This window comes from Amphibalanus amphitrite, unplaced genomic scaffold (assembly GCF_019059575.1).
Source record: "Amphibalanus amphitrite isolate SeventyFive unplaced genomic scaffold, NRLGWU_Aamphi_draft 000160F_arrow, whole genome shotgun sequence".
NCBI lineage: Eukaryota > Metazoa > Arthropoda > Thecostraca > Balanomorpha > Balanidae > Amphibalanus > Amphibalanus amphitrite.
Genome location: NW_024881655.1, coordinates 891,517 through 899,295, shown reverse-complemented (window position 1 = coordinate 899,295; position 7,779 = coordinate 891,517).

Below are 7,779 nucleotides of genomic sequence, written 5' to 3'. Positions count from 1 at the left end.
GCTCAGCAGTCAGCAGAGAGCGCTGATCGCATCGAGCGCCACCGGAAAAGCCCGTGCTATCCGGTGGACTGAATTGGAGTGCGAGGCTGTTGATGTGGTCATGTTTTAATCATTGCTGTGCTATTTGGGTGGTGCAGGCATGTTTGAGCTGCGTTTCGTATGGGGTGGGGTGCAATGTAGAGTCAGGGGCTGATGTGATATGGCCTATGGGCAACAGGACCGATGGTGGGATAAAACATTTATTCAGGAGGGAAAAGTCAAATGACGGTGGACTGCAATTTAGTCACATGCTGCTTCAAATGTCTCTTTGGTGTTCCAGAGCATCTTCGAGTGCAAGTTCTGCGAGACTGTCTACCCGAGGGCTCATAGTACGATCGCTGATTTAGCCCGGCACCTAACCTGTTGACAGGCTCTGCGGACGGCGGCGACAGGCGGCAGGTGCTCTCGGAGATGGCCAAGATAGAACAGACTTCCATCCGCCACTGTAGGCGCCGCTCTGGCGCCGGACCGCTGAATAAGAGCCAATGAATCACCCGGCGGTCGCGCGTGGCGATATCGCGCTGTGGCCGATTCTGACACCCCTTCCGCCGCACCCCTCCCCCGAAACACCCCTCTCGATCGGCCTCCTTTCAGACGCGAATGGAATGTAGCCGCGACACCTGCCTGGGGGAGGGTGCCGGGGGACGGGGACGGGGCAAACCGTGAACCGTCGCAAACACCCCGCCGCGTCCGGCGCCATAAACACTTCAATTACTAAGCACAATGTCGCGGTGCGTCTGTGGGCTCGGCCCGGTGGGGCCAGAGAGGGGCGTCGGAACGTCAGGGGTGGGTGGCAGACATCATCCTCGGCCGCTACACATGGATGCCATTGACCGCTTTGGAGTCGAGACTTGGTAGAGGGCAGGTCAAAGGTCAGGACAGAGCAGGTCAGGACAGGTAACCTGCTGCTAGTGTTGCGGGAGCTGAACACACCGGATCCGAACGTCACTCTATTTGCAGTTTAGGGAGCACAAGCGCGTACCGCTCCACACGTCCCTCCGATCCCGTCTCCCGGGCCGCCGCCCGCCCAGCCAGGGCTAGCCGCCGACCCCGCCCCAGGGCCACGCGGCAGGGGCGGCGCCGGGCGCGGCCAGCCGGGGAGGCGCCACGGGCGGCGCCAGGCGTGCCACAACGGGCGGCCACAGCCGCCCGTAACACCCCTCCCCCACATGAGCACGAGTCATCCCACGAGCACGAGTGACCCCCCGCATGACAACCACACCAAAAACAGCCTCAACAAAACACAACAACAACAAAAACGACAACTTCGAATCATACATTCATACACACCGTCCCGAGCGCCCTCACACATGCCGCCTAGCGTCGGCCGCGCCTGAGCCACCCCGGCAGGTAGTCCATCAGTCGCCGGTAGCCGGCGGCGCTGAGGTGGACCCCGTCAGCCGAGAAGAACCTGCCGTCCATCTTAAAGCGCCGTTTCCTCCCCTCCCGCCGGCAGAGGCGCCGGCCGAGCGCGACGAAAGTGGAGTCGGTCTCGCGGCACAGTTCGCACAGCGCCCGTTCGAGCCAGAAGGCCGGGGTGGACTCCCACACTCTGCCACCGTCGCGGGCCGGCCGCGGCGTCACGCCGAGGATGGTCACGGCGCAACCAAGGCTACGGGTGTCGATGATGGTCTCCTTCAGCCGCCCCAGCGTCGCCACCACCGTGACCGGGTCGAAGGCGGCCCCCCTTGGGTAAACGTCATTACCGCCCAGCCATAAGATGACTTGGAGGTCCGTCAGCTCCCCTTTCCCACAGACCCACGCCCTTACTTCGGTCGCGCTTGACCGCAGCCAGCGGCTCAGAGTCAGCCCGGGGACCGCGCACACGGACAGGCGCCGAGGGGGGTCACACCGGAAGTCCGCCCTGCTCAGCATAGAATCTCCTATTAAGAGCACGGCGGACCCCGGCGGACCAGCCTCCGGCGAACCGCCGGACCCCTCAGCGATGTCCCCCAAGCCAAAGTCCGTGTCGATCGGGTCGCCCAGAATCTCGCCCAATATGTCGGCACCGTCGACCCCGACTGAAGCCCCCGCCAGGATGGCGGCGGCCGGAGATACCGGCTCGCCCAGAATTTCGCCCAATATGTCGGCACCGTCGACCGCGACTGAAACCTCCGCCAGGATGGCGGCGGTCGGAGATACGGGTGGTCGTCCGCCGCCCTCCTCGCCGTCTCCCGGGCGTCTCCTGTCAGGAGACGGGAACGATTCTCCATCTGGCTGCGTCCCCCACATGGCTTCACCCGCGGCACCACCATCCGCGGGTGGGACCTCCACCACCACCTCCACCAGGTCCGAGTCCGACGGCGCCGGCGACGACCATAGTGCGGAGGACGGCATCTCCGTCACCACCTCAGTCAGCTCCGCGTCCTGCTGCACGATCAGCGGCAGCCCGGCGTCCGCGGAAGGCATACCACCTCCCGAGAGCCCTCTGAGGAGACCCTGAAGCTGTTCCTCCAGTCGCTCGCGCTCGGCCCTTTCCTCGGCAACAGCCGTCCAGAGGCTGTCTAGCTCCAGCCGCGTAGGGTCCATCTGAAACTTAAAAATACAATCACCTTTTGGTTCACGAGCACTTCTTAGCAGCACAAGTCAATATCTGCCCACCCACCCTACTTGATGTAACAGGGTCTTCCACTACTTTCGGTTTCGATCAGGAGGGACCAAATTTGATTTCCCGCCTGAAACCTTTGACACACATCCTGACCTAGTCACATAATAGACCGGTCACGCTCCTGTTCTGCCGCAAAACCGGATCGAGAAGACACATCGGTCGAGGTGGGTCAGCGCTAGAAGCGACTAACGGGCACCCACCTCGACTGCGGCCTCCCCTCCTCACGAGGGACACCTCAACTTTGTGACCCCGGTGTCCCGGACCTCAGCTGACCAAGACGCCCCACTGGGCAGTCCCGCCGAAAATGGTCAGGAGCACCACACCCGTAACACCCGCTAGTTTTGGACGTATCAGGGCTGAAACGAGCAACAGTGAGTGCCTCCAAGGACGACTGCAGCTGCCCAACCTCCTGTTGAAGCTGACTTACTGTGTCCTGGAGCATCGCGCGCTCAGTTTCGGCGTCACGCTAGGCTAATGCTACCGACCCACTCGATGTTCGTTCCGTATCAGTGTTTCCTCCTTTATGTTTCAATAACTTTTACCTGTCTCATACAGGGGCCGCGCATAGTCGAGTGCGACACCATCCAACAGAGGCAATAGCCGTTTACCCTATCAAAAAAGCACGACGCTGTCTCACAGGCTAACCGCCTGCGATACTACTCAGTCTCTAAATAATAATAATAAATAATCAAGGCTAACCGCCCCGAAAAATGCCTGCGGTAACCCTACCGTCCCCTCATCCACCACTGATCCGAGCAGACCGCTCGGCTCCGGCCATTAGTTAATCGGCTACAGTCTAAACACAATCATGCCAAACGATAATAACACAACAGACTCACCGTTGCCGTTGCCGGTCCTACCGACCGCGCCAAATGTTGCGGGAGCTGAACACACCGGATCCGAACGTCACTCTATTTGCAGTTTAGGGAGCACAAGCGCGTACCGCTCCACACGTCCCTCCGGTCCCGTCTCCCGGGCCGCCGCCCGCCCAGCCAGGGCTAGCCGCCGACCCCGCCCCAGGGCCACGCGGCAGGGGCGGCGCCGGGCGCGGCCAGCCGGGGAGGCGCCACGGGCGGCGCCAGGCGTGCCACAACGGGCGGCCACAGCCGCCCGCAACACCCCTCCCCCGAAACACCCCTCTCGATCGGCCTCCTTTCAGACGCGAATGGAATGTAGCCGCGACACCTGCCTGGGGGAGGGTGCCGGGGGACGGGGACGGGGCAAACCGTGAACCGTCGCAAACACCCCGCCGCGTCCGGCGCCATAAACACTTCAATTACTAAGCACAATGTCGCGGTGCGTCTGTGGGCTCGGCCCGGTGGGGCCAGAGAGGGGCGTCGGAACGTCAGGGGTGGGTGGCAGACATCATCCTCGGCCGCTACACATGGATGCCATTGACCGCTTTGGAGTCGAGACTTGGTAGAGGGCAGGTCAAAGGTCAGGACAGAGCAGGTCAGGACAGGTAACCTGCTGCTAGTCCTGCGGCAGGTTAAAAAATGAATATGTTTTACGCTAAGAATTCAGTGACATATTGAATAAGAACGCATTATTTCTGTTAATGACCTTGTTTTCTCAAAGTTACTTTCTTAAAGACACAGATACGTGTATGTAATACCCGGCGATGCCCACGAGTTATTCATTGAAACGATCAAAAAGACATGATAAGAATGAAATAGGATAGGATAGGAGGAGCAAAAAGATATGGTTATCAAATGCCTGCCTTAAAACATTCAAATGTATGTACTTCCGTCCATAAAACTTGGCAAAATACATTTCGCCGCAAAATGTTATATACCTAATCCTGCAGCCGGATTCGAGTCTCCTTCTGGCACCCTCTGTATTAGATCTCGAGCAGTTATGCGCGTCACTGACGCCGTTGAAAATCTGATTGTAACTGAAAGACATTCCTTGGTCGGTATGACATCAACTGCGCAACGATTCTACACCTGTAAATGAGACGGAGATATGCAGCGAAATGACAAATTACCAGGACCACAGTGAATATTCTAAACATTTTGTGTAAGATGTTTTGTGATTGTGGGTGCTTTTATTGACCGATTATACCATTATTCGACAGAAACGCTGCACTAAGCGGCAGACAACCTGACATCCTCACACAATTTCAGAATTTGTCACAGCACCTTGCATTGCAACAGCCGGAGATGGAATCCAATCCGACTCAGCAGAGCCAGCATGCGCATTGTGCAGGTGTCCTGCCACTCCGGCACAGCCTCGGCCTTATCACCGACTGTCGGCGAGCCGTCCGGTACCTCAGAGACCGAGAGAGCGATCAGCCAGCCGACACATTAAACATTATACATGCCGGATACTGACCGGAGCAGTGCATTTGTCCAATGAGTAATGCTCAGTTTGGGAGGGTCGGCGCGGGATGGGCAGATGCTGCCACCCGGATGGGTTGGTCAATAGTCAATGGCGATGGTATGTCGACGATGTGGAAATACATTGGCGAGGAGATGCTCGTTTACGCCATAAGGCCCACTGAAGCGTGTGGATTTGCTGATTATATGGTATTTCAGGTCATGGTCCGCCATACAGTTGGCATTTTTGCAAGCTCATTTACACACTCAATATGAGAAGTAATAACTTGCAAGTTGCGAAAACAAATCCTGGGTCGGTGGTTGATCGTCCCTCATGCACAACTGATCGTCAGTGTTAAGTCTATTCTTGGGATAGAAAATGTTTAGAGGTCGCATATTGATTTGACAATCATGCCTTAAATGTCATTGTCACTCTCATAGCACCGCATGGAAGTTTCAATTTGTAGGAGGCACGGGAATATCACCTGGCAGAAGTTGAAAATTGCACGTAGTCACACGTTCCACAACAATGCTATCTGTGCCCGTGAAAACTGAAAAGCGGCCCTCATCACTCTCCCAGCTCCTCCCCTGCTCTGTCGCGGCTGACTGAGCGGCGGCAGGTTATTAGGCCGGGTCGACCCGACGCGTGTCCGTTTGTTTACAGCTGTCCGAGCCTATTAATAACCGGTGGTATATTGACTCAGAGGAGCGACTCCTCTTCAGCTGCCACGCGCCTCCGCTGGAGGGAGGAGACTGGAGACGTTCGCTCCGACACAAACCGAGACTGGACAATGGGCAACGGACATGTGTAAAATTGGTCTGTATAGAGAAGACGGCTAGCTGGAAGATAGTAAGAAATGTGTAAGAATTTGTGACACATTTTAAGACTTAAACAATCTCTTGGTGTTGTGGGCTGCTTTCAGAATAGAGCCGAATTCAACGCATAAACATGCTGTCCCATTATGCATCACCGGACTGACGCGTGGCCCATCATGCCCCCACCCAAGCGATGTCCTCGCCTGGGTCACGCTTACGACACTTCTGGGCCATGACAATGACATGCACGCACTATGGATTGGAGTTGGACATAAATGGTATGGCAATCTGCTGTTATGGGTGCGCCTTCATGGACTGAAAGGCCTATAGCGGCTAGGATAACGGCAAATATATTCACCTAGCGGCTGTTCACCGTTTATTTGAATGCAGTGTTGTGAATTCCAGTCTCCCAGAACACCTGTAAGGCGGTAGCTGGTGTGCAGTGAGGTCCATTTTCGCGACATGACATCCGAACCCATCATAGCGTGCGTCATTGATATTCCACTAAGCCATTGTCCGAATATTGAATTACATATTGGCACCGAATGGCTTCGCAGATTACATAATGCCAACATGATGTGTTACTATACATTATGGAAATTGACGCACAGTATTCAATATTTCTCAGAAGTCTTCCCGTTTAAAGCATGACACATTTTGCTGTCCACTTTGCTTCAACATAACACGACGAATGTATGACCTGACCCAGTCGTTCTTAGTCCGTACCATAACACCCCAGCGCGCGCCCCGTTCAACCGCTCCTCGCCAGGTCCCTCGGGCGCGCGATAAGCGCTGTTTAGCCTGTTCCTCATCTCATTGCACCTGCAGCTCCTCAGTGATCAACACCGGGCCAGCAGCACTCCTCGGTAGCGCCTCACCGGTAACGGAGCGCTGCCATGCACTCGGACGGTGATTATCTCGGCTCTGCACACCCGGGGCGGTGCACCAATCGGTGCAGAGGTCACCGTCAGCACAGCCGGGTCACACCGCCGGCGGTCCGCGAAAGCCGCCCACCCCGCGCCCCGCCCCGCCTCAGGGCGGCCACCGGATGTGTCAGAGCACCATGGACCGATCGCCTGTCGACAGGCCGTCCACAGCGCGCTACCGGCGCCCCCGAGCAGCGCCCTCGGCGCCCCCGGGCGCCCTTAGATGGAGGGGTCCGCCGAAATGGGGCTGATCCAGTAATCAGCTTCCGACACTTTGGGGCTTGATCAAAGAGCCAGTAGCTATTTAGTGAATTATTATGATGTTCAGTAACGCAATCACAATATGTATAGATTGAGATGAAATGCTACACTAAGCTTCCAGAGCGATGCATCAAGGCTAGGGCAATGCTAGGCGGGTTTTCTGAGGCCATCTGATGGTTATTACTGCGTGAAATGCTGCTTTTTCATGAGTTGCAGCTAGCAATAAGAGATATGTAAGACTGCATGAAAACAGTTGATGTTTTTTCCGTTTTTTTTTCTGTTTTTCCGTTTAAATTTATCTTTCTAGCATATTCGAGCAAGACATGACCGCTGACTATGTCAACATCCAAATAGTTATAACCACTTACCAGACAACTTATCATAAAAGTGCTGTTCTTTTTGTCTCTCTCACACGCCAACAAATCGCCCATCCGCCCGAGAGCATATAATGCAGTCAGCGCCGGGACTGTGTCTCCCCCCTGTCTTGCAGAACTGGAGAACAATAACAGGGCTGTACACCTGTGTGCAGAAGCTTCTCCTCCGAACCACCACCCCCGCCGAGCGAACTATTTTCTCATTACACAGCACAGACGTTTGAGGTTCGGACTCTTTGTGGACGAACGATAATTGCTAATGTGTTGGGCCATAACTCGGGCTGAGTCACGACCCGTGTAATTTCCCGAAAGACGGTCGGTCAGCGGCGGCGCTTCTTCGCGGCGTGTCGCTTGCAGGGGTGGTTAGGGAGCGTTAGGTAACTTAAACTGATTACCTATTAGAAATAGATACCTATATTGAGTCTCACGGGACATAC